Source organism: Mustela putorius, unplaced genomic scaffold (genome assembly GCF_011764305.1).
Source record: "Mustela putorius furo isolate JIRA1106 unplaced genomic scaffold, ASM1176430v1.1 tig00003845_pilon_pilon_pilon, whole genome shotgun sequence".
Classification (NCBI taxonomy): Eukaryota; Metazoa; Chordata; class Mammalia; order Carnivora; family Mustelidae; genus Mustela; species Mustela putorius.
In genome coordinates, this window is record NW_025421998.1 from 62,973,746 (window position 1) to 63,000,578 (window position 26,833).

At 36.2% G+C, this 26,833-nt stretch overlaps 1 protein-coding gene and 2 pseudogenes across 3 annotated transcripts in view; 1 reads left to right on the forward strand and 2 right to left on the reverse strand.

Moving 5' to 3' along the window:
- Window positions 1-26,833, forward strand: part of BBS9 (Bardet-Biedl syndrome 9) — a 447,161-nt gene that overhangs the window by 29,878 nt on the left and 390,450 nt on the right. The window lies entirely within an intron of this gene.
- On the reverse strand, window positions 13,022-13,368 carry LOC123387031 (annotated as a pseudogene).
- Window positions 13,744-14,089, reverse strand: LOC101671359 (annotated as a pseudogene).

Sequence of the window (26,833 nt, forward strand, 5' to 3'; positions counted from 1 at the left end):
CCCCGTGATAGGGTGATAGAGGAGCCACTGGTGCTGGAGTGAGGATAGAAAGCCGGGTAGTGACACTTACCTGTGTGTGTGTGTGTGTGTGTGTGTGTATGAGAGAGAGAGAGACCTGTGGAACATGAACTAGGGATTTCATAATATTTTGCATCTTTCTGGGCTCATATTTTTTTGGTTTATTGTTTAATCATTGCATTAAAATGTAGGCTACCTATATCAGATTTTTCTTTAGTGGCATAAAAAAATGACTTTATTTTGGAAGTCATTTGTGTCAACTCAGTTTTTTCATACAGAGATAAAGGTGAGGAAGAATGAATTTGAGTGTATCAGTTAACAGGAATATTTTAGGTGGTGATGTACAAATAAATGTTTTGCATAAAGTGATATGAAACAGAACACTTGGCTGGATTGCAGAATTGTTTAACTTGAGTAATGGGAACGTTTGGATTATTTATGGAATATGGGAGATGTCCAGAGTTGGATGAAGAGAGGAGAAGGCTAAAATTTGATGAGCGGCTAACTTTTATCAGTGAAGTATCCCTTTTTAACCTTAGCTTTCAGAACTGAGTTTCAGTATTCTTTAAAAAAAAAAAAAAAAGTCTGACCAGGGGACCTAGTTCTCTGCTGTTTAATAAACTGTTTTAATTCTTTTTACTCTATTAAATCTTCAAAAGGTAAATTGCTAAATTCTGTGCATCTGGAGTCCAAAAAAATTATGAATAAGGAAAAAAGTGCTTTGGCTAAATGAAAGTAAGTTTTATTTTTTTTTGGGTAGAATCAAGTCAATTCTTTAGACCACCTATCAAATGTTATATTGATTGCTCTTTTTTTTTTTTTAAATCAGATCAAGTTAACCCAATTAAAATAAAGTTTTAAATACCTAGAAAGGGATTCCTTGTTTTTGTTTGATATTTTTGGTGATTTAATAATGGATTTACAAAATAATGATAGTTGCTAGTTGTTTTGAAAAGATGACTTTGTACTTATATGATACTTCTCTTATTTCTTAAATTATGCCTTACATGTAAAAAGTATCTTTTGAAAAAACAAGAGGCCATTCTGATATGCTTTACTTTCCTATGGTTAAACAGAATATTTCACAATTTGAAACAGAAATGTCTGAGTAGCAGAAGTGATTATTCCATTTAATGGGTTTGAAACACATAATATCATTGTGGTATCTACAAAAACTATGAAATATAATGAGGTTGGTGAATTAGTAATAACCAGCCATATTGGAGGATTCCCAGGGTTAATAGGGAGTTACTACTAATAAGTACATGATTTCTTTTTCAGAGGATGAAAATGTTCGAAAATTAGATTATGGTGATGGTTGCACACTGTAAATACAGTAAATATTTGAGCTGTATACTTCAAAGAGGTGATATATAGTATCTCAGTACAACTGTTAAAAAAATTGGCCATGGGATAAAATCTGATGCTAGAGAGGTGATAGCATATCCTACATTGCTTGGGGCCATGTAAAATGACATAACACTTTTAGAAAGCAGGTTGGCTATAGAAAACCATAAAAATATTCTTGGATGCTTATATGTGACTTATGGTAGTGTGTATTAGGAGATGAGCCAAAATATAGAAAAATCCTATCAAGTTGCCAGATAGTTATCTCCTCCCTCTTTCTGTCCTCCCTCCCTTCGTTTCATATATACCTATTGTAATAGAAAAAAATGAGAACTGATCCAAATGAGTTATAGAACAGAATGACTAAGTTTTGATGCATAGATTCAGTAGGTTATTATGAAGCTATTAAGATTGTTTTGTTTGCTGAAATATACATCTTTGTACATAACTCTTTGTCCACATTTCTGATTATTTCCCTAGGATAGAATGTGGAATGAATATTGAGTCAGAAGGTTATACAATTTTTTTTCTCAACCTGATAATTTCTCCTGCCATATACTATATAAATAAATTGTACGAAGTATATAACTTAAGAAGAAAGCAAAAGTCAGTCCAAGATATGCACATTTCTATACAAGCCCATTTTCTAAGCCTGAAGTCACTGTGTGTGCCTAATGTGCACTTTTCCAGGAGTGAGCTAATCAGTCTTTTAATTTGAAGACTTCCCTAGACTTGATCTGAGTTTAAAAAAGGAGACTTATAATTTGTTGTCTTATATATTCCTCTTATTTAGCATACATTCTTGTGGAATTATTTAGCTGTATAATCATGTCAGTAGTCCTCAAGAAAGGAATTAAGCAAGAAGAAAACCTGGCCCCATTTTAAACAAACGTGTTATAAGGAATGGGAAGGCAGAGCGAATTTGTTTTGAATGTGCACCAGAATAAACTACCACTAGATGGCAGTCCTCCACAACCTTGGATTTTAGTGCATTCTGCCTTAAATAAAGTATGGTAAGAAATCACCAGTGGAGGAATTTTGAGCCCAAGTAATACTTTCTCTTTTACTACAAATAAGTGTGGCTTCCTCATGTTTCAGAAGAGTATTGGAGTGGTTTTAAGAAAATTTAATTATAATAGGTAACATCTCAGAATATAACGTAAAAATGCTTTCTGTGCTTCTCAAACCTTAAATTGCATTTGAATCATAATGGGATCTTGATAAAAATGCAGGTTCTAATTTTGTAAGTCCAGAATTGGACCTGAGTTTGAGATTTCTAATGCTCTTCTCAATGATGCCATGTCTCAGAGATCTAGAGGTATTTTGCTGTCCTCCATCTGCTGAGTACTGTTCTGTACTAGGCACTGCTCTAAGTGCTTTACAGGTTGAGTAACTTAAGATATACTAAGCCAATGGTAGAGAAGGGATTCTAATTCAGACTTTCTGCTTCTAGAATCTAGTGGTGTTAACCGTACTAAAATGCTTCCTTGTCTGGGCTGTGAGTAAATTAACTTTCCTAAATCAGAAAAAACTTCCCTATCAGAAGGAGGTGTACCTTATTTTATCTGAAGTTAGTGCATAACTCTGATTTTGTAGATAATGGACAACATGTTGAATAACTTCTGGGTCAGATACTTGGTTTTTCCATTGATTTTTTGGTTCTTGCTTTGGTTTCTAAGAAAAATCCTCCCTCAGGTCCCCAATAATCAGAGAGAATTATATATGGGAGGGTAATATATGATTTGAAATTAGCAAAAGAGTGATTACTGTTTTTTAAAACTTTTTTTGTTTACATGTTCATTAAGAAAGTCTTTCAAAAACACCTTTTATATATCTGCAAAAACTCAAAGTTGTATTCCTTTTTATGTCAAGCTACATGTAATGTCTCTTAATGAGAAAAAATGGTAAAGAAATAGAAAATCTAGTTTTATGAGCTAGTTGAGGAATATTTCCTTAATACCTTCCGTTATTCAGAGTACTACCTACCATTCCAGAATTTAAGTTAAAATTCTTCCCATATTATACTTTTTAGGGAGAAATGACTGATATTAATGGCTGTATTGGGCTTTTTTAAACAAAAGGAGTGTGGGAGGAGATGTGTTTGGAGTTAAAAATGTTTGTAGTTTCTCTAATATAAATCTAAACTGCTTTTTTTTTAAGAACTTGTGACTCGGGTTTTATAAAAATGGTCATTTATCTTTGCCTTTTATACTATTGACAAATTAATGCTTGCAAAATTTAGTGAGTGGCATTACCATGGACAATCAAATGATAGTTTGGAAAGATACTAAATCAGTTTTAAAAAGGTAGATTTGAATTGATTTACAAATATATTATCAAAATTAGTGGAATTTATTTGGCAATTGGAACTCTACTTGTTTTTGAAAAAAGGGACAAATGATATGTCTACCAGATTTTCCTTTGCTTTTATTTCATTGGGTCACTAAAATAGTTGTTGTTGATATGGCACTTTACCTAGTTAAGATAAATCTGTCAATTCAGAATTGTATTTTGAAAAGGGCAGCATTAGGGATGCCTGGGTGGCTCAGTTGGTTAAGCCGCTGCCTTCTGCTCAGGTCATGATCCCAGGATCCTTGCTTGGCAGGGAGCATGCTTCTCTCTCTGCCTCTGCCTGCCACTCTGCCTACTTGTGTGCTCTCTCTCTCTTTCTCTCTGACAAATAAATAAATAAATAAATACGTACAATCTTAAAAAGAAAAAAAAAAGCAGGATGTATGATATCCTTTTCTTTAAAAAAAAAAAAATGACAGCATTAATGTGGACTGACAGAAAGCCAGTGGTCCAGCGAAGAAAGAATGCTATTGTTTTAAGGTCAACAACTGCAAATACTTAGCTTGGTAAAATAAGGTACTTTATCTAGTATATGTAATATATGTTACTACCATCAAGACAGTTGAGCTTAGCCTTCATTTATTCATAATATGACTTGGAGACCCTTAGTCACATCCTCGGTTATCACAAATTTGTCCTGTACGGCTGGGACAAGCTGACAAACCTTATAACGTATATGGCTCTTTCAAGTGTGCAAAAGGGACATTGGGAAGAAGTAGTTGATTTGTTGGAGATGTCTGGGAACTTTCAGGGACTAGAAGAAGTCTGGTGTTAGTCCTCCCTTGCATCATCACTATCCATCTATCCATCCATCCAACCAGTGCACATTTACTGAGAGTCTTCTGAGTACTCAGGCACTGTACTAGTTTCTAGGAGTAGAAAGATGAATAAAAGATAGTTTATGTTGTCAGGAATCTTACAACGAGGGAGCAATAAAGCCTAAGAATTATGATATAATCAGGTAAATTGAATAGAGATAGATATGTACAAAGTTATACTGGAGACTTGAGGATGGAGCAGCTTTCTCAGGCTGAATAAATGTGATAAATGTGTGTGTGTATGTGTATGGGGAGGATAGTACATAAAGGTGGGGGAATGTACTATTACCTATTTTATTTCAGCTCTTCATTTTTATCCCCAGTTTCCTCTAAATGAACAACTTTATAGTCTTCAGTCTAAAGCTTTCATTGCCCATAGACTGAGCTGTTCAAATTCTCCCTGGGATGGTTTGTTCCTCTTGAGATGGTTTTTCAGAATTTGCAACACTTAAGAAAAATTATTTTTCTTTAAAAAACTTTGGCATTTTTCAGGCTACTAAGTGGGCTTTCTTACCTATAGTTTAAAGCCTTTAGTAAGGCAAAATTTTCTTTTGCTACCTGCTCATCTCAATGGAGAAGGATATCGTCATACTCTAGAGATGGATAGAGTACTATGACTGTATTTGTTGAGAATGACAAATTGAAGGGTAAGGTTAGGAGATGAAGGAACACAAGAGATTGAAAGATAAGTGGAGAGACAGAGCATGTCATGGAAGAAGGTTTTAAGAGGTATGAAAGGAGTCCAGAAAGTCAGAGGTTAAACATCTGGAGTATTAAAAAAAGAAAATACTGGAGTTAGCCATTTGGAGGTCACTGGTGATCTTAGGGAGAGCATTTTTAACAGAAGAATAGAAGCACTGGTCCAGTTGCCCCAGAATGAGGAATTCATGGGGAAGAAATGGAAATCACAAAGGAAAGCTATTCTATGAAGAGGTTTGACTGTGAAGAGTAATAGTAAGGTAAGGCCATAGCTGGAGGGGGAAAGGGTTTATAAGGTGGGAGAAGTCTTTGAAGAGGTAGGATGAAATTTTGGTCTGATGAACAAAATATATTCTATAGTATTTTGCTGAAAAAATTAACTTGGATACATTTTTATTTGAGCAAGTATGCTCTTTGGATTATGATGGGCCAGTTCCTTAAAATTTTATTTCTTATCACATAATTTGTGCTTTATAGTCCTGTTGAATTATTGCCCTTTTTTCACAATGAATTTGTGGTTTATGGTGAAAAGTTTCTTTAATACTTTACAGTAGAAATAATCAGTACCATCTGATTCTTTTTTCAATCTCTAGCCTTCTCTGATATTTCTTGTTTTTTTTTTTTAACTCTAATTCTTTCTTTCTTCTTTTTCTTTTCCTTTATTTTCTTCAATTTTCTCTTTCTTTCTTTCTTTTATTTATGTATCTACATATGTGTGTGTGTGTATCTATCTATCTATAATTTTGCTGTGGTAAGAACAATTAACGTGACATCTACCCTGTTAACAGATTTTTAAATTGAGATATAGTTGACATGAAACTGACATATGTTAGTTTTATGTGTATAATACAATGATTTGATATTTATATCTCTTAACAGATTTTAAAGTGTACAATACAATATTATTAGCTGTAGTCTGCTCTAATTTTTAAAATTAATTTTCTTGATTATTAGTTTTTGTTTTTCATGGGGATATTTATATTTTGAGCTTAACAGGTAACAGACTATTCAAGATGGAAAGAAACATTACCATAAAAAACCAATACTTCTCAGTTTCTATATGTGCCACAATTTTGCTTTTCTAGTGGGTGTACTTCTTTTCTCTTTCTAACTCTGCCTTTAGTGGAACTGAGGATTTTTTTTTTTTTTAAAGATTTTATTTACTTATTTATTTTCAAGAAAGAGAGAGAACAGGTGAGTGTGCTTGTGAATAGAGGAAGGGGCGGAGGGAGAAGGAGAGAATTGCAAGCAGATTTATGCTGAGCATGGAGCCCAACATGGGACTTGATTTCATGACCCTGAGACCATGATCTGAGCCAAAATCAAGAGTCAGACATTTAGCCAACTGAGGTACCCAGGCACCCTTTAAAGATTTCATTTTTAAGTAATCTCTATATCCAAAGTGGGGCTCAGAGTCACAACCCTGAGATCAGGAGTTACAGATGTACTGACTGACCCCAAGCCAGGTGACAAAACAGAGAAATCTTTTGACTGCAGTTGACAGTAGGCTTATGCAAGAATAAGACATTTACTCACTATCACCATTTGGGCCTCTAGTGTGATCAGATTTGGTTTCTCTCTTTTCATCTTTCGCTTCTATTTCCTTGGACAGGCTATTTCCTCTTAGTTTCAAGATGGCTACAGTTGGGGCTCCTGGGTGGCTCAGATGGTTAAGCATCTGCTTTCGGCTTGGGTTGTGATCTCAGGGTCCTGAGATGGAGTCCTGCATGGGGCTCCCTGCTCAGTGGGGAGCCTGCTTCTCCCTCTGCATGCTGTTCCCCCTGCCTGTGCTCTTTCTTGTTTATACTCTCTCTGAAATAAATAAATTAAATAAATAAATAAAAAAAGATGGCTGCTGCAACGCTAAATTATCTTGGATTCCAATCACTGTCACTGAAGGAATGCAGTTAAGCTGGAGTCTGAGTAAAGTGTGGGAGAGTTAGGGCCAGTTTTCCTATTAACTACTAAGACTAAGAGTGGAGAGGGGTGGATCTTTGGGGGAATGTAGGCAAATAATGAACTGTGGTGAGTTTGAGGATTTTGGAGTTGATCAAACAAAAAGTCATGACTATGAGATGTCAGTATTCCCAATTGAGATTTGTTTGGGTGGTGGTTTGACATGATTTCACCAAGGGGAAGTCCCTTACTGCAGGAGATTTTCCAGAGACCATGGCAGGGGACCACCACCTAGAAGGGGAAATGGGCAAGGAAACTAACTCCTGGGGAGAGGGTAATCGGAGTAGGGGATATATGTGTAGGTGATATTGCTCAGATGCAAGATGGTGAGTCCTGGTCCGGAAGCTTTGGAGGGCAACAGTGACTTCTGTAGTGCTAGGACTTATCTCATCTATGACTAGTAGATGTTGGGTGCATTTTTGCAGAATATGCAAGACAGGCATACTATAAATGGCTAAAAATATGCTAATATGGGCTATAATTAAAGCAAATGAAAGTGTAAAAATTTAAGTTTGGCATTGGTGGGCTTTGAGTTCACATTCGTGGTCAGCTTGCTGTGAGCAACTAAATAACTTGGGACCAAGTTTAATCCATGTATATGACATTTACAGAAGAGGGTGAAGTAGATGCTGTGTGGCCAAAACACTGTAAATGTCCATCTTGCTTTTGACTTCTCTTTCTCTCCTAGAACCTTCCTGGGGTGCTGCTTTACAATGGGCAGGAGAGGCAAGCAGTGGTGTTTTGAGTGTGTTGTGAGATGTTTATGTAGACTGGAGGAGGCAGGGGATAAGCAGTTGAAGAGTGTGCTGTGCTCTGGGCTGCATGCAGTCTCATTCTGGCTATACTGGGGGAGGGGTGATAATTGCTCCAAATGTTTGTTCATATTTAGAGATTAGTTGTAATTCAGTTTAATCAAATGCTTTGCAAGGCCATTTGACATGTTTTTACTTCTGGGTTTAGACTATGTTAAATTTGGTGGCATGTTCCCAATTTTTTATTGATAAATTGAAACTTGAAGTGATGTAGGGCGTGATTTTACTTCATCCTTTCCTCTTTCAGTACTCTCCACACCAAAATGTGTATGCTTTTGTTATAAAAGTAATTATGATCACAAAGGAATATGTTAAATGTATTGATGTGTAGAAAAGAGGAAACAAATGATTTAGCACCATCTTCCAAAGATAACCACTGATAATATATCAGTGTTAGGATATAAATAAATATAAACAGACTATAGCCTAGAATATTCCACCCTGAGTTAACCCAGAGTAATTTATTATTTCTGGAATTTAGGTATCTTGCCATTAAAATGGCACAGTCATTGAAAAAGTGTTTGTTGTGTGAAGTCTGGTGCTACATAATATGGGATGCATGCACGTAATGGCAATAAATATGTGAAATAGATGTATTTCTTAGCAAAGCTTTTACTTAATATGAATATATCTTGAAGTCAGTTGAAGAATTTATTAAAAATTGTCTTCAGTTTGCATCAGTTGAAAACATATGGATTTACTAGCAAACAGGAAAAAGCCCCATATTACTTGGGTTTATCTATAAATTTAAAAAATAGCATGTTATATGATATTCCTAAATATTTGGTGATGGATATATTTTACCTGTCAATTCTTATACTCCTTTTTACCTTTAAAATGGTAAAAAAAAAAAAAAAGATCCATACAGTGATTTTAAACCTGTGTCTATTTTATATTCTGGGAAAGCCTTCTTTTTTTAATTTTTAAATTAATTAATTAGTTAATTAATTAATTAGACAGAGATCAAAGTAGGCAGAGAGGCAGGCAGAGAGAGAAGGGGAAGCAGGCTCCCCACTGAGCAGAGAGCCCCATGCGGGGATCGATCCCAGAACTCCGGGACCATGACCCGAGCTGAAGGCAGAGGCTTCAACCCACTGAGCCACCCAGGTGCCCCTGGGAAAACCTTCTTGAGGGCTGTGTCCAGTCACAGCTCAGTATGTCTGGTAACAGTGTCTGCAGGTGGATAGAGTGTACCCTGCATCAGTACTCTGGAACTGATGGGAGTACTCTGTGACGGATGGGGAGCATGTACAATGGTGCTTCTAACGGTCATCACTGCCTTCTGCTTGTTTTTGCTACTTTGCCTTTTCAGGTTCCCATTTCAGTCTATATATTTAGACTATCTTTTTTTTTTTTTATTTTTAAAAAATTTTTAATTTTTAATTTTTTTATAAACATATATTTTTATCCCCAGGGGTACAGGTCTGTGAATCACCAGGTTTACACACTTCACAGCACTCACCAAAGCACATACCCTCCCCAATGTCCATAATTAGACTATCACTTGTAAATGATTTTTGTTCAATGAAATTTGAGATTTCCCTACATGAAATAGTCTCTGAGAGTCATTTTAGATCTGTTCCTTTTACATTTTGTTCATATTGTGTGGATAATCCACTGGTCATTTGGGATTTAGTAGATGATACTATAACCATATCTCACTTGATAACAAATTGTTTCTCAATTATTATAGTGCTGTATTTCATGTATGTGTATATATTGTTAGGGGTTTGTTTGGTTCTCATTTTTAGTTTTGTAGCCTTACATATCACCCTGTCATTGGTGCTTTTTTTGTTTAATTAATATTCTTGCTATTCTATGTGAACTCTTTGAGAAGGAGAGGGAGGCCTTTCTGTATGCTTAATGAGGGCAAATACCATGTCTTCTATTCACCATGTATCTAATGTTGTACACAGTCCTTGGCACATAGTATTTGTTGGTGAATGAACCAAAATTGCCATGTGGTTGCACAGAGCTGATGTTATACACATCAGGCTTTCAAGGTTATTTTTTGGAAACAAATGTTATCCCAGTGCACTCCTAGCCAGCTTCTGAGTTTTGTTTTTTTCCTTAACAAACACATGTTGACTGACTACTGCAGTGCATGGACTGTAGTAGTTACCATAGTGGTAAAGGTGGAGGTGATTACTTGGGCCTCCGGACTTACCTTTACTTAGTGAAGCAGCATTTATACAAGTCAAGCTTAGCAGTAGAAATAATGAGCTCTTTTTTTTTTTTTTTTTGATTTAGAGTTTTCTTTTTCTACATTATTCATTCTTTTGTTAAATATGTTTTTTGCATAAAATGTGATATTCAGAATTATTGAGTACTTGTGATAATATTCACAAGTTAAAAAAGGTTTTAGTTTTGAAAAATTATTTAAATTCTTTGATATTTAGTTTAAAGACATTTCTTCTTCTCATTAACCCTATTATCTCTCTTCTTTCTGTCTGTGAGAACTCATTTTCCTTGAACTCTTCCAGTTCTTTTATTTTACTTTGATTTTTTTTCAACAAATGAAACTTCAGAAAAGTAGAATTTTTATCAAGGAAAGTTTAAAGTTAGAATGTAGGCATAATATGGGCATGGTATGGATTATAAAGGTCTGACAGCACAGTAGTACCACATTTGTGACCGATGTGGAAAGAAAATGCTGTATATAAAAGGTTCAGTATGTTTGGAATATAATTGTCAGTAAATAAGGTGAACAGATTTTACTAATAATATATATGAGCATGGTGAAATATTTTTTAAATCATAAAATGACTTCTATAGGCTTGTATGGGATTATATTGTCACATAAATAAAAATTCATGCATTCTTTGGAATAAAAAGCCCGCCAAAGAAAACAGTGAACTGAAGAACAAGTAAGTCATGTTTTGCCTCATTTTGAGATCCTCAGATCATCAGATCCTCAGCCTTCAAGTAACTTCTAATTGTCTAAACTGAGGCTTTTTTCTTGTCTGCCAAGGAAATGTGTTAGTGGCCACATGTGGTTGCTGGGAGGCTGTACTTCCCAAAGCTGTCTGGATTCTTTGATAGTCATCCAGAGAGAGAACTGATATGCTCAGCTGGGGTGAATGAACAGCCAGGACACAGTCTTGCTTTTCTGTGTGGGGATATTAGTGCTAATAAAAGATTAATGCTATTTTCCTTATAGGGAATCAACAGATAATGTTTTGATAACCCTTGTCTCACCAGTGAACCATATGGCCTTTATTTTCTAACAGACATGGTTGAAATGTTAGAGAAAAATGTTAGAAAAGGATCCCTATGGTGTGCTGGCTCCTGTTCCTTGCCTTGGCATTAAAGTGTAGGTGTTTTATAATATTCGAGAACTTCCCTCATTTGTTTGTAAGATCCTTTATAGATCCATAGTGAGAAGTCGGAAGATCAAGGGGATAATAGGATTGATTCTCATCCTGTGCTGGGTTTTCTCATATATATGGTATTCATTTATAAAATCTCTGGTCCAAGACCCATAAAACAATGTTACTTTCAAACAGCGTCTTCCTGTATATTATATTGTATAAAACCTTTAGTTCCTGGGAGAAGGTTATAAAGAGGGTTCCCTGTAGTCTGCAAATTCGTTTTTTACGTGATCATTTAAAGTTGTTACTTTTCCTGAAAGGTGAATTTTGATTCCTTCTATATATGTATATACTGTAGAAATTTGGTGGTTAAATGCCTCTTTGCCTACTGTGGCTAAGAGGGGAAGGTCTAAAAAGAATATTTTAAGTTTCTTGGTGTTGTTTGAAAAAAATAATAATTTCTTTCATGGTGGCTGAATGCCAAGGCTGGAAAAGTGTTATGGAAATATCTGCGGTCAGGACTGCATTTGATGAGAGAAAGGTTAAATATGGTAGTTTTGATAGGATTTGACAGCCATTTTTGATCTATATATATATTTCATCATGGTTCCTTTCTTAACAGTGGAATAACTGAGCTATTAAATATTTTACTCAGTTGAGAAGGAAAATGATTACCATAAAACTACTTCATTTAAATGACACTGTGACATAAAATGTTCCAACAGTTTAAAATATTCATCTAGAAAACATATTGCCAAGGGAAATGAACAGTCCTCCCCTATCCTCCACAGTCTTTCTTGAATTAAGTTGATTCAGTAACCCTTTTCCAATCTACATGGAAGTTCTTGTTTGCAGATTTAAATTCTAAAACACACAGTCAAGCTGTATGTTAATGTTTAATATGAAAAACGAATGTTTGTTGACTATTACCAGGTTAAAGTTCTTTTAAGATTACATTAGTAGTATTCTGTGTAGAGGATATCTATCTATCTATCTGCACACACACATAAGTGTGTGTGTGTGTTCCTATGTGTATATATATATATATATATATACACACATACATATAAACTGTATATATACAGTATATGTACGTACCTTTATATATATATATACACATACACAATAACATACACAGTAAGCTTTAAGTATATTATCTTTTTTTTTGCCTTTATAAGAGGAAGTTTTATTGTTAATTATTTACCTTAATAGATTCAGAAAGAGGAACAGATAAGCTCAGTCCAACGTGATTGGCAGTTGGCAAAATCCAGTGAAGCAAATATTCTGATTGCTAAGGATTTAATTTGGGTGCTTTAAATGCTTAGCCTTCTTTAACACTTCAAACATAATCCAAAAGAAATGCACCATCTCCCTCCCTTTCATTATAATATCATGCCTACCTCACTTTAATATGGAAATATCTTCATTAAATATGATCTTCAGAGGAAAAAGTTCCATGGAGAGTACAGCCTTTGAGCATAGTGCACAAAAAGGAAAATCATAACAAAACTTTGTATGTTAATTCACTAATCTAAGGAAACAAAACCTTCTAATATATTAAAATAAATCCAGTTACAAAACTAATAGTCTATGTGATAGTGGATGTGAATACACTAATAGTCTATGTGAAGAGATCTGGTAACTGAAAATGGCTTGCTGTTTACAAGATCCACAATCAGGAGTGGTGCACCTAGCCCAGCACTGGCCCTCAGAAGCCAAACGTTTTCTCTCTCTCTAGGCCACATAGAGGAATCCATCTCCATCTTTTCTTCTAAAGCTGTCCCTTAGTTAGGCTGGACTGTGGGACAGTTTGCCCACAAATAGGAAAATTGCCTTTTCAGAGGGAAGCTGGCTTCTTTTCCTGATGATCCCCATGAACTGAGCCACAGTGATGTCAGATGGAACCAGATACTTCTGTTTGTCATTGTCAACAATCTGAGAGCCTGAGACTTTTTCCACAATCACTGGAACCTGGTTGGGATATTTCACTTGGGTCTTCACAGATTGTACACATCTGTATTCCAACAAGTGTTCCTCCTTGAACATCTGCTTCATGGTAGTGGTGGGGAAGGGATGTGGCCCGCTCTTGGAGTTGGGGAGCTCAGTGCACCAGCCACCACCACAACAACCTAGATAATCTTTTTGATGTACTTTTGGGTAGTTTCCAATTTTTTACATATGTGAATAAAACTGCTGTGAACATTCTTATATAACTCTTTACGTGGACAGTAAATATTAAAGTGTTATACATATGTAGGATGATTTAAGAATTATATTGCTGAAGTTTTTTTTCAATTTTTTTACTATTATAAAATTTTAAGATACTCAAGAATATCAAGAATAGAGTTGTTTTTTTTTTTTTTAAATATAATTGCCTCGCTACTCCCCCCCCGGGGAGAACAGCTTTTCTTCAGTCCTTAAGGACTTAGCTTACATGGGCTTTGGTGGAGGTCATGGGGCAGTACCCATGGGTCTATATTGGGGTGAGGGTATTTGGTCCTTCCATGCTTCACGAGAGTGATTCCTGATTGCCTTGCTGTGAATGGCACAACTCACAATAAAGTAGTTTCACATACAGCATGGGAAGCACATAGGCGTCAAAGACATTCTCTTCAGAAATGTCCCTGACAGCGGTGGCCTCCACTATGTTCCGAATAATGAACTTTTTAATGGCCTTGTCCTTGGACACACAGTGGGTGCAGTTGGTGCAGCAAATAGGCTGTACGTGACCATGGTCCTTTTTGGCATGATCATTATTCCTTCTTTTCTTGGTCATCTTGGCAGCAGGCCCCAAGAGAGCAAGAATAGAGTTTTAATATTAGTAGGCATGCTTTACATGGAAGAATGATATTTTATGTACTTACCTCTTCCAACTTCTAAAGATATAAAATTTGTTCCATTTGTATTTCATATAGTACACAATTTAAGTCATTTCTGGCTAATTTAGAATATCAGAAATGATTAAGCTTGGTGTATCAGAATGGGGTGCCCCCATATTATATTATTTTGAACTGTTTCTATCTTTTTTTTCCTAAGATTTTATTTATTTGACAGACAGAGATCCCAAGTAGGCAGGGAGGCAGGCAGAGAAACAGGAAGGGAAGCAGGCTCCCTGCTGAGCAGAGAGGCCCATGCGTGGTTCTATCCCAGAACCCTGGGATCATGACCTGAGCTGAAGACAGAGGCTTAACCCACTGAGCCACCCAGGCACGCCTTGAACTGTATTTCTGCCTAAGTTAAAAATAAGCAGCGTTTTTATACCAAATTTCCTTACATTGAAATTTATGAATAAGAAAGCACTTCTAGATCTTTGCTAAAATAAGACAGTATTTTTTAATATGGAAACAATAACTGAGAAGTATTCCTAAATCTAATTTGGAAAGTTACATTCATGATTTTAGGGGACTATGAATATAAAACGTGTGAGTGGAAAATTAAGATTTCATATGGCTTTTTGCAGCTGGTTGATTAAGTCCTATATAGTTCATTGTCTTAAAGATGAAATTTGTACAAGGTTTTGGAAGACAGGAGTTGTATATTAAAAGTTCTTGTTTCAAAGGTAGTACAAAATGGTTTTAACAATCTATCATCTTTCATTTACCAAAGGAAGTATGTAAAAAGAAAAGGAAAATGTTCAGTGAAAACAAAACATTGAGATGATGAAAAGCTACAAGGAAAGAAAAAAGATTTTAGAAAGACTACTAAAATGAAACTAGTTTTTTTCCCCTCAACAATCTGTCTGAATTCATTTTGCTTTCATTATATATCTAGCCTGGAGGCAAAGTATGTTGAGTATTACAACAAAGAGGGTGTTATAAGGAGGACTTTCAAAAAAATAATAAAGTGTAACATATGTGTAAACCATGCAGCTTTGTAACAGGAAACTTTATAATAAGGGAGGACTGTGCTTAGCTTTTCCACAATTTTGGAAGAATGAGTTTTATTAGGTGTTAGACAAAGAAATTATCAACTGACTTTTATGCTGTAAGGTTGAAAGATTTGTTATGACCATTTCTAGACTTTAGCAGTGGTTTTAATGTGAGCCCTACTATATTAGAAACAGTGCCTAGCACTATTAATATGTCTACTGTTGCTAGTTCTCTTAAGGAATATGATGTTTAACTTTTGCCTTTCAATGAAAGATTATTCAAAATCCTGTTATTCTGTGGTTTTCTCAGCAGTATTAGGCTGTTCTTGAATTGATCAACACATAATATAATTTGGGAACCCAATCAATGGTTCTTTTATTTTTGAAAGATGGTGACAAATTCTTTTGAAACTTGGGAAATTGGCTCCATCATTCAGCCTTTACTCTTTCTTTGCTTCTCCTGCCCAACTTCCTAAAAACCATATTGTTTTGATGTCAATATGTAGAATAGATTATCTGTTGGGGAATCAGTGTGTGTTAATTATATTGGAATAAATGTAAACTTGGCAAATGATATGGGTAAATAGGCATTGTGCCTAATAGATTATTCAGTTAATGAGGACACTAAAATTAGGGACTTCTAACATGTCAGAATCATATTTCTTGTAAATTTTCCCCAGTTTTGAGATTAACTGGCAATAGCTATATTTTTCTGGCTTTTTAAAAGTCTTAATATGTTATGGTAGAGTTTTAGGATTTATGTAATGCTTATTATAGAATAGTTGAGCTCTTTGTATTTATCACACTGCTATTGAAGTGAGCTTGAAGTGTAGAAATCAGTCTTCTACCTTTTGGTTTTTCAGTAATCTCTCTTTTAAAATATTATATCATATTTATTTCCCCATCTTCTCTCTCCCACTTAAAAATGATTACAAACCATGCACATTTATGTACTGTTTTCATTGAAGGTGGGGAATTTAATGACACCCCTTAATATCCAGCTCTCTTTGGAGATGTTAGAAAATCAGGGTTAAAGTTTCTAGGCTTAGAAGAGAGAGGTTAGAAATGTGTTAGCAAGATAGATTATTACATATTTAAAAATAGACTATTTAAACCTTGCAAGATCACAGAAGCATTCAAAATAACCTTTAACTGTGTGTAGTTCATTTGATAAAAATAAAAAGCCAAATAGTACAAACTTATGAAGACATCATTTCCCCCTACCCCATGCCTTTCCCCCACCTTATGGTTAACTCTTTATCTCTAAATAATGTAATTACACCACTATTTTTGAATTCATCATATTTAATTTTTTTCTGTTGATGTATCATAGTGACAAAGTGTTTTGATTAATGACACATTTTTTCTATTATCCTTCTAGTTATATCGCTATCTCCTTTCCATTGCTGCTCATCTCTGCACCCACACAAAGGATACTCAAACTTCTCTTTCTTGTTTCATCAGCTTTTAACTCCTCAATTCTACATTTTGTTAAACGAGCACATTCATCATCTTATCTTTACCATTATTACTCTCTACCTTAAGTTTCTCAACTTCTGTAAACTTCACCTTTATTCTTACTTTGTCAAGGTTAATAACATTTATATACTGGTCTGTAGTGGTAGCTAGATCTTCTGTGACTTCTATATAGAGGATTCTAAAAGTTAATACATACTTTGCTTGTGATATGTAAATATTTTTCAATGTAGTATGTACCAGGATCATATTTCCTTCTTTATGATTACAATGTCCTGTGCTACTCGAAGGAAAATGTTTCTAGTGGATTCTTTTTTTTTTTTTTTTAAAGATTTTATTTATTTATTTGACAAAGATTACAAGTAGGCAGAGAGGCAGTAAGAGAGAGGAGGAAGCAGGCTCCCTGCTGAGCAGAGATCCCCGAAGTGGGGCTCCATCCCAGGACCCTGGGATCATGACCTGAGCCAAAGACAGAGGCTTTAACCTACTGAGCCACCCAGGTGCCCCAGTAGACTCTTTTTTAAAAAAAAATCATACATTTCTTTAAAAAAATCACGTGTTTCTTTACATAGCCTTATAATTTCTCAAGTTTTCTAGGCTTTCAGTTGTACTGTTGAATCTGTCAATTCCCTCTGGTTCCTGGGGCTCTTCCTGTTATCTGGAGGTATGGGATTTTTTTTCTTCCCAATTTTTTACTTTTTGAATTATCACATTTTGTTCTGGAGTAATTTTTATTTCGTTCTTTTGTTTTTATTGGGCTTTTCTTATTTCTGGCCTTCTTCAAGTATTTGGTTGTCAGGGTTTTTTGTTTGTTTGTTTTTGTTTTTTTTGAGGATTAGTCCATAGAAAGATTAAGTACTGTGAAAGGGGTTGGGGTTTTGACCAGCTAGCCTGTCTTTAAAGTGAGCGGTTGGGGAGCAAATTTAAACTAGGGACCTCCAGATGTCAGAATGAGGAGAGGAAGCCTGTACATTCATGGGAACTAGCACCAGTATTAATCACTATAATTCTTCCCAGACAGGCCAATATTTCTTTAAAGAGAACCCCCCCCAAAAAAGGGGGCACCTGGGTGGCTCAGTGGGTTAAAGCCTCTGCCTTCGGCTCAAGTCATGATCCCAGGGTCCTGGGATGGAGCCCTACATTGGCCTCTCTACTCAGCAGGGAGCCTGCTTCCCCTGCCTTCTCCGTCTGCCTCTCTGCCTACTTGTGATCTCTGTCTGTCAAATAAATGAATAAAATCTTTAAAAAAAGAAAAAGAAATTAAGAGGAAATCCCTTCTCTCTCTCATTTTTGTTTTGTGGATGAAGGGTAATAAATACTTGCTTATTGACTACATATGGCAAGTGGGAAGAGAGAGAGGAAAGAGGACAGTTGGCTAGCTGGCGGTCCTTAGCTATCTACATATCTAATCTTTCTTTCAAAACATTTTTATTGAGATAGTCACTTCCACAATTCACCTATTGAAAGCACACAGTTTAATGATTTTTATTATACCTGTGGAATTGTGCAGCCATGACCACATCAATTTTAGAACATTTTTACCACTCCAAAATAAATCTCTTTACATTAAAATGGTTCTGAGACTCAGTTTTCAATGTGTGGAGCAAGGATGCAGCTCCAGTAATTCTCCAGACACTTGGTGTCTATAAAATTCAATTCTGACACTATCCATTTGGAGATAGCATCCGATCCCACAGGTTAAGGGGTCAGTTCTACAAGATTACTCTCCAGTGCCACCGCACCCAACATATCCCCATTTCAGATGCCAGTTGCAAGCCCATGTTGTTATCTGTGCTTCTGACCCACCAGCTACAGATTGGAACTTCCCATGACTCTCTCCTTAGACTTCAGACGCCAGTCCTAAGCCTAGGTTGTTATGTGTACTTCTGATGGACCAGCTACAAATCAGAGGTTCCCATGACGACCTCTTTAGGTTCAATTAATTTGTTAGAGCTGTTCACAGAGCTCAGACAACTTACTAGATTGCTGGTTTTTGTTTTTTTGTTAGGGATATGACATTAGAATAGCCAGATAGAAGAACTGCATAGAGCAATGAATGGGTAAAGGAACTTCCTTGTCCTGTTTAGGTGTGCCACTTTCCCCAAATTTTCATGTGTTTACTCACTCAGAAGCTCTCTAAACCCTGTCCTTTTAGGTTTTTATGGAGGCTTCATTACATAGGCATCTGTTGGCTATCTGTTCAGCCTCCTGCCCCTCTCCCCTCCCTAGGCTGGAATGGAGGGGGTAGGATTGAAAGTTCCAATGCTCTAATCATATGGTTGGTTCTCCTGGCAACAGCCCCCATCCTTAGGTGAGGGCCAGAAGCCGCCTCATTAACATAACAAAAGACACCTTTATTGCTTCCCATGCTTAGGAAATTGTGAAAACCTTTGGACATTTCACATAAATGGGATCATATAATATGAAGCATATAATACGAAGTCTTTTTGTGATGGCTTTCTTTCACTTAATATAATGCTTTTTATTTATTTATTTTTTTTAAAGATTGTATTTATTAGAGAGAGAGCAAGTGAGAGCATGAGCAGGGGGGAGCAGCAGAAGGAGAGGGAAAAGCAGACTCTCTACTGAGCAATGGACCATGGGGCCCAGGACCCTGAGATCATGACCTGAGCCCAAGGCAGACACTTAACCGACTGAGCCACCCATGTGCCCTTTAGTATAATGTTTTCAGGGTTTATCTGTACTGTAGCATGTGCCAATATTTCATTCCTTTTTAATGTAGAATAGTATTCTCTTGTATGAATATACCACATTATATTTATCTATTCATCAGTTGATGGACATTTAAGCACTTGATCTTAGCCAAAAGGACAAGAAGCCATATTTGATGGATATTTAGATTTTCTACTTTATGGCCATTGTAAATGTTGCTATTATGAACATTCATATACAAGTTTTCATTTCTCTTGGGTGTATATCTAGGTATATCTAGGAATAGCTGGGTCTTGCTTTAACTCTATGCTTAACCTTTTGAGGAACCACCAAATATTTTCCCGAAGTTGTAAACTTATTTTTATCCTGCCAGTGATTCACTAGGGTTCCACCCAAGGATGAGGTTCTCCACATTACTGTCAATACTTGTTATTACCCATCTCTTCGATTATAGAAACCCTAGTGGGTGTGTGGTGGTATCTCATTGTGGTTATGGGGCCAGGAGCCAGGGCTTGTCATTTGGTGGGCTTCTCTTGAAGGCAGTTAGGGGACTACCTAGCTGTTTTCCTGGTGACTCAAATATCCATAGCTGTAGGTGGTCTTTTCTCTTGAGTTGTTCTTCTTTCTCTGTAGGTTTCTTTAATTTTTTTCTGGGGATCATGAGCCTAGTCCCATGGTTGGGGAAGGGAATTTGTGGGTTGACTATCCAGGATACAAACTTTTTCTCAACTATGTATTTTAAGTTACTTCTCCATTCCCATGCTATTTTATATCTGTGTCCCTCTAATCTGGAGTCCCTTGTTTTGTTCAACTTCTCCTGAGATTATGCTTTCTGTTTTCTGTGAAGGTCTGTGTATCTGTTACTTACATAGATGGTTAGATAAGTCTTTTGTCTTCAGATCCCATCTGTACGTCACTTTCTCTAATACTTGGTGCTTTTACTTCCTGAGCTTTTTTAGAATTTTATGAGGTGAATAAATATATTCTTCAGGCATTTAGATTTGACCTTGCTGTGCCCTTTAGTATTGTTTACCTTTTCTGTGTTCACTTCCCATCTTCATAGATTGTGGTTAGACTTACCACAGGTCTTTTGATTTCTTTGAAGGAGTTTATGTCTGTTTATTTTACTCCTTTTTGTTTGGGGGTGGTTTTTTTGGAGGAGAAGAGGACATAGTAGTCTTTAATTAGCAATCTTGAAATAGGAAGTCATACTGACTCTTGATATAGTGCCTCAGAGTCACTAGTCAGGTAAAGAAAATGTGAGTGGCTGTCTCTACAGGCTCTTAATTTCTGCCCTGAGTGAAATAATAATAAAGGGGGTCAGAATGCTTGCCAGGTCATGATTACAGAAGCTTGGCTGTAAGTCATGGGCAAAAAGCTTGGTTGTCTGCCCCCACAGGGTTGAGTGAGTGGTTTCACCTCTGGGACCCAGTGAATGTTCAGACGGTTGAGTAATTCCACCTCAGGCACATGGTTGGCAGCAGGGCAAGTAATATCTGAGTACTTGGCATGATAATTAATGGGGACTATAAAGGGAGTGTAAACATTTGACAGAACTTTGTCTCTTAGTTTCTTATAGTTTCATTTTCATTGCTATCAATAGGATTGGTTTTGCTCAGAGAATGGGGGTATTCTTAATTTTGGCAGATGCAAGGATTACTATCATTCTAATATGGTTTCTCTAGGGAAAGGAGATGAATATTATGTTAGTCTGTGATCTACTGTAAGATCATTTTTTGACCAGTTTATTTTTTATTAATTTGTTTGATTTTTTACTTAAAATATTGAAGGTGATATACAATGTTACCTTAGTTTCAGGTGTACAACATAGTGATTCAACAACTCTATAATTATGCAGTGCTCACCACAAGTGTAGCTCCTATCTGTCACCATACTTTGCTATTACAACTGTATTTTCTATACTGTATCTTTTGTCTCCAGGACTTGCTCATTTTATAATTGGAATGAGCCCATCACTAAAGTCAGAGGATGCTGGGTAAGGTCTTGGTTAAGTTCTTAGCTCTTTGGTAGGTTGTGGGGATTGACTTAGTCCTATTTGGATCACATAGAATTTGGGAACAGATGGAGGTTAGCAGAAATCACACATTTGCTGTGCAGAGAAAAGACAAAACTCTAGAATAGTTGTTCTCAAACTTCAGTGTCCACCAGAATCACCTGGAGGGCTTATTGAAACACAGGAATGCTAGGCCCCACTCTCAGAGTTTCTGACTCAGTAGGACTGGGATGAGGCCCAAGAATTTACATTTCTAACAAGTTTCTGCATGATGCTTATACTGCTGGTGTGGTGAGAATGACTGCTTTTGAACAATGGTCCTTAAATTTTATTGTGCAAAGTATTTTCTGGGAAGATGTACTGAAAGTGTTTTGCCTAGGGCCTCATTTCTGGGGATTCTGATTTGAAAAGCTTGGGATGAGCCCTGGGAATCTGCATTTTAAAGTATCCTAGCTAATTCTTTTTTTTTTTTTTTTTTAATTCCACTATATGGATATGTACCACATTTTATCTATCCATTCATCATTTCATGGACAACCCCAGATAATTCTTATACAGAAACCACAGAAGATCAGCACACCATACCATGAGAAATGCTGCTCTGTAGGTTTCATGTGACAAAGATTATAAGTTAATGATCCTGGGGCATCTGGCTGGTTCAGTTAGTGGAGTGTGCGACTCTTTATCTCAGGGTTGTGAGTTTGAGCCCCATGTTGGGCGTAGAGATTATTTTAAAAAAATTAAAAAAACCAAACAAATCATCCTTATTTATTTTTACTAAATTGGAACAGAATTTCTAATTTCCACATATACTTTTGTATTCGTATCTCAGTAGGAAATAAAGCTTATCTCAGATGACTTAAACGAAGAGATTTTAGTGAAGGGATCATTGACAGGTGTAGGCAGAGTTAAGGGAATAAATAATGAAGCATCCAAATATTATCTGGAGTAGATCAGCTTTTACCACTTCTAGGGTTACCACAGAAGGAAGTAATTGTATTATTTTAAGGGATTATTAAGAGCAGGAGCCATGGAGAGGGGCCCTTCCTCTTCCTCTTCATCTAAGCAGGGGAGACACAAAGTCTCATTAGTCACCTTTTGTTGCAGGGTGATATTTTTGTCATTTTCCCATCTGAAACCAGAATTGCAAAGTAGTCATCACAGTGCTCATCATTTAACCTAGTGGGAAAGGGAGTGGGATGGTGAAGAGATAATTAATGTAAAATGTGCTTGGCTCTAACATTCTCCATTTTTGTAATGTGTCAACAGACTGAAGTTGATAATCATAACTTCCTTTCTCCACTACCTATTTTACATTTTTCTTATATTTTTTCAGCACATTGGCCTTTGCCTTCATACTTCAAAGATCTGAGTCCTTATGCATCCTATATTTATTGGATTAACATAGGTTTTCATTAAGTTTGTTATTGGTCATAGGAATAATACTAAGAAGCTGGCCAGTGAATCCCTTGGATTTTAGACATAGTTTATCTGTTCCTATTATTGTGCAACAGCCACCCATTTTCCTCTTATTATAGCAAGAAATCACTCTGTTGGCACATTAACCATTTTTTGGGCGGGGTGGGGGGGGCTGTGGTGGCTGTGGCTGTGGCAGTCTCAGCTTCAAATTTCATAGAACTGTGACAGTGTTCCTTGCTGGAAGCTTTCTTTTCCTGGGAACTAGAATCTCTAATGTCTTCACAAAGTATGTCCATTTTGAGAAATCCTTTCACACAGTTCCTTTCTGGACTTCCTTTTTACCAATATTTCAGTCTTTTTCTTTCTACTTCCTTGATCCCAACCCATTAGCCGTTGCCCATGTATTAGTATAAATCTGAATCTTAGGCTGTCTCACATTCCCAGTAAAGTGACAATGAGATGTATTGCTCAAAGTTAAACTCATTGGGAAGATTTTCCTTTGTTACTGTTTTTCAAGGAAACTATGGAGTGGGAAACTGAGGTTACAGCTTATCTGTGCTGCCAGCATATCATGTAGATGCATCTGTAACCCAAGACTGTGGGGTTTTTTTTCTTCTTCTGTTCATTGGTCATAGGGAACTCCACATGAGGTCATGGAAGAGCTGCAAAGCAGCTAGAGTAGGTACTTATTCAGTTTATGCCTTCTTTTCTTATTTATATATTTAATTTCTCTTTAATGATAAAACACTGTTTCACACACTCAATTTCGTGACTCAGTGGATTGGGTAACCCATTTTATGATGGGCAGCTCTGGTCATGCAGTCACTTGGTGTCCTGTAACTGGATGTTCTCTCTGTATCATGGCCCTGCAGAAGTAGGAGCTGTTTTTCAAATGGAGAATAATTGTTGACAGGTTACCTGAGGGTCTGTACAATGACCCCTCTTTTGGGGGTTTTCAGAGGCTATAGAGAGTAGACCTATCTGGCATAGGTAATTCAAGTACTACTGGGTCTTTTGGGCCATAGAAGATCAGCTTACATTGTAGTGTTTATCAACCTCAGAGCCCTCTCTTGCTCTGGGCTCTACTTAAAAGTAGCTACTCTATTTGAATGTATGACATACTGCTTCTAAAATTCAAGGACAGTCTCCAAGTTTTGTGCTTTTTTCTTTTTGGAAGGCAGCGCAAGGTGAAGCAACATCTTTTTTAGAGGCCATATTCTAACACATCCCAGATTTTCCTGGAAACTTCACAGTGTGGCAGGCTCTTGAATTTTTATGGGATAATTGCCACTTCCTGCTTACCAAATTTTCTTAAATTGTCATCAATATTGGACTCGCGCTAAAATAAGAGATTCTTTTTAAAAATTTGCATGACAAAAAGTTTTTACTTGTAAAAACTTATCAGTACACCAAGTAATAACGGGTAACTAGTTTTTGAATTCCATCATCTAGTAATTTTGATTAAGAGAAACTAAAAGCAGCTCAACCAATTATACTAGTATTCTTTGTACTGACCTTATCCAGAAAGGACTATTTTAAGGCTGGCTTCTGTTTCACACAGGTTATAAATAACCATTACTTTTTCATAGAAGAAGTACCTGATCTTCGAGAAAGCTTTAGGGAAAAAAAGTTAATCTCTTTCTTTCTTAAATTTTTTTTAACATACCCAAGAAAGAAAATGCCAGTATTGATATATATGTTGCTTGAGCTAGAAAGCATGGGAAAACATACAATTTTTATCCATTAAATTTCTTTTTTAAGGGTTACTATTATTTTTTTTCTAAGTAATCTTTATGGCCAGTGGGGCTCAAACTCATGACCCTAAGATCAAGAATTGCATGCTCCACTGACTGAGCCAGCAGGTGCTCCACCCATTAAATTTCTAAGCATATGAGGTAAAAAGATAAAGACTTTAGATAAGCTCTGAGTTTGTACCAAGAAGCTAGATTTGGTATTCTCCAAAAAGTAAAGGGACCTGCTACATAATGTATGGCAATAATTTCGTGGCTTTTCATAAGAATATAAACTTGAACTTTGCTAAATCTTCATATTTCATGAAGGCATCTGAAATGCCAATCCATGGAACAGACACTTTCTTTCCCCCCTAATCATTAATGAGACAATTTTCTTGAATTTCTGAAAATTCAAGGGGTAGGATGTTGCAGACAAAGACTGAAAGGTTTTCCAGGACTTAATCTGTGTTTTTCTGGAAGTAGTTCTGGAGGATGGTCATCCCCTGGGTCTTCTCCACTTCAGTGCTGTACTGGGATCCAAGAATTGTAGTCTCCTTGTCCTTGAACTCTTTCTTCCTCTGCAGGTGATGTTGTTCAATTTTAGCCTGAGCTGCTTTGGCCTCCTTTGGCCTCAGGGTTCTTTGCTTGTTGGCCTCAGACACCTTCTCTGTGGCCTCCTTTCTGTGCTATAACTGAGTGGCTGTCGTGGCAAACTGTTACTATCTTTGACAGGCAAAAGGAGCTACTTGTGATTGTCTTTATTCATTGAGATTAAGAATTGTAATAGTTTAATAGATTTGCACCAAGTTTCATGAGCCATGTTGACCTTTTCTACAAAATATATCTTAGTTTTGAAGAGCAGCTGTAATTGGAATTTCTCCTAAGTTTATGATAATCCATAGTTGTTATCCAAGATCCATTTGGCTTTTTCATAGGCCAAACATGATTATGAATGAGGATGCATCATTGTTGTGTTATTTAAATCTTTGATGGTGTCACTAATCTCTGCAGTTTCTTTAGTGATGAGTATTGATTTTGAAAAGTGTGCTCTTTTGGTGGGTTGGGAGAAGTTCCAAGGGATTCCAGTTTGTCTCTGCTATCATAATAACCTTCATAATACTCTTCCTTAGCAGAAGCTAAGGTAGGGATTCGGCTATTTATATCTGTTCCAACTTCATATTACATCAATGGGAAAATAATGTCAGGATGGGTCTATGCACCTGCTGGATTTACTGTGGGAAAGACTTGGATGAAATCTTCATTTGTATCTGAAATTCTGTAAGCCCCACTTTGACTAGTGGATCATGTGACATTTGACATTCTCAGGGATTAATGAACCTAGAAAGTCTGGGTATTTCCCTTTCATTTGCACACCATCACCCAGTTAAATGGCCATCATAGATGCTTTTAGGTTTTCCACCTGTACCTTGATTTGGGAGTTCAAGGTCCCAAGCTTTTTTATTTTGTAAATCCTTAAGGAGAGCAGATTGCCCACTTAAGGAGTCTTTGTAATTACTGTTGTCAACAATCAAGTGCAATAGCCATTTATCTCTCAAAGCCAAGTCTTCAGCTAGCCCTTTATCCCATGCTGTACCAAGAATAATTTGAACAATTATGATTCCATTGCATGACATGTATTTCTGTTGTTTTTCTCCCTGCTCCCTCAGGGAAATCATCTGTGCATTCATCAGCTATGTGAGCAAACCAGTCCCCAAATTCCTACATAGGATATCAGTTAAGATCCCAGCAGGAAATAGCATTTCGTGGCAGATGGTTCAAACAAAGAGACTTCAAGAAGTGGGATTACTAATAGAGGGGTGGGAAGAGTTAAGAAAAGAAATTGTCTCCATAGTTAGCAGAATAAATGTAAACTATCTAATTTAATTGTATTTTGGGGTATATTTGTTGTGGCAGCTTGACCTTTTCTGTAACTAATAAAAGAATTTACATTATTATGGCTGTGTAGACACTACTCAGTGAGGCACGATTATATTTCTTCTCTTTGTTTTCTCTGAAGTTAAAAATAATTTAAAAGACATTTTTATACCCTTTAACCAGATTTCTCCATTGTTAATATTTTTATCTCATTTGTTTTATCACCTCTTTCTTTCTTTCTCTTGTGCTTACTCTCTCATGCATACACAATTTGTTGTTGTTGTTTTCTGAACTATATGAGAGCACACACATCATGGCCCTTTATCCCTAAACTCTTTAAAGAGTGTATATTTTTTAAGAATAGGAATATTCTTACATAACCACAGTACAGTTATTAATTTCATAAAATTACATTGATATAATACTTTTATCTTTTCTAATACCCAAATCCTAATTTTGTCT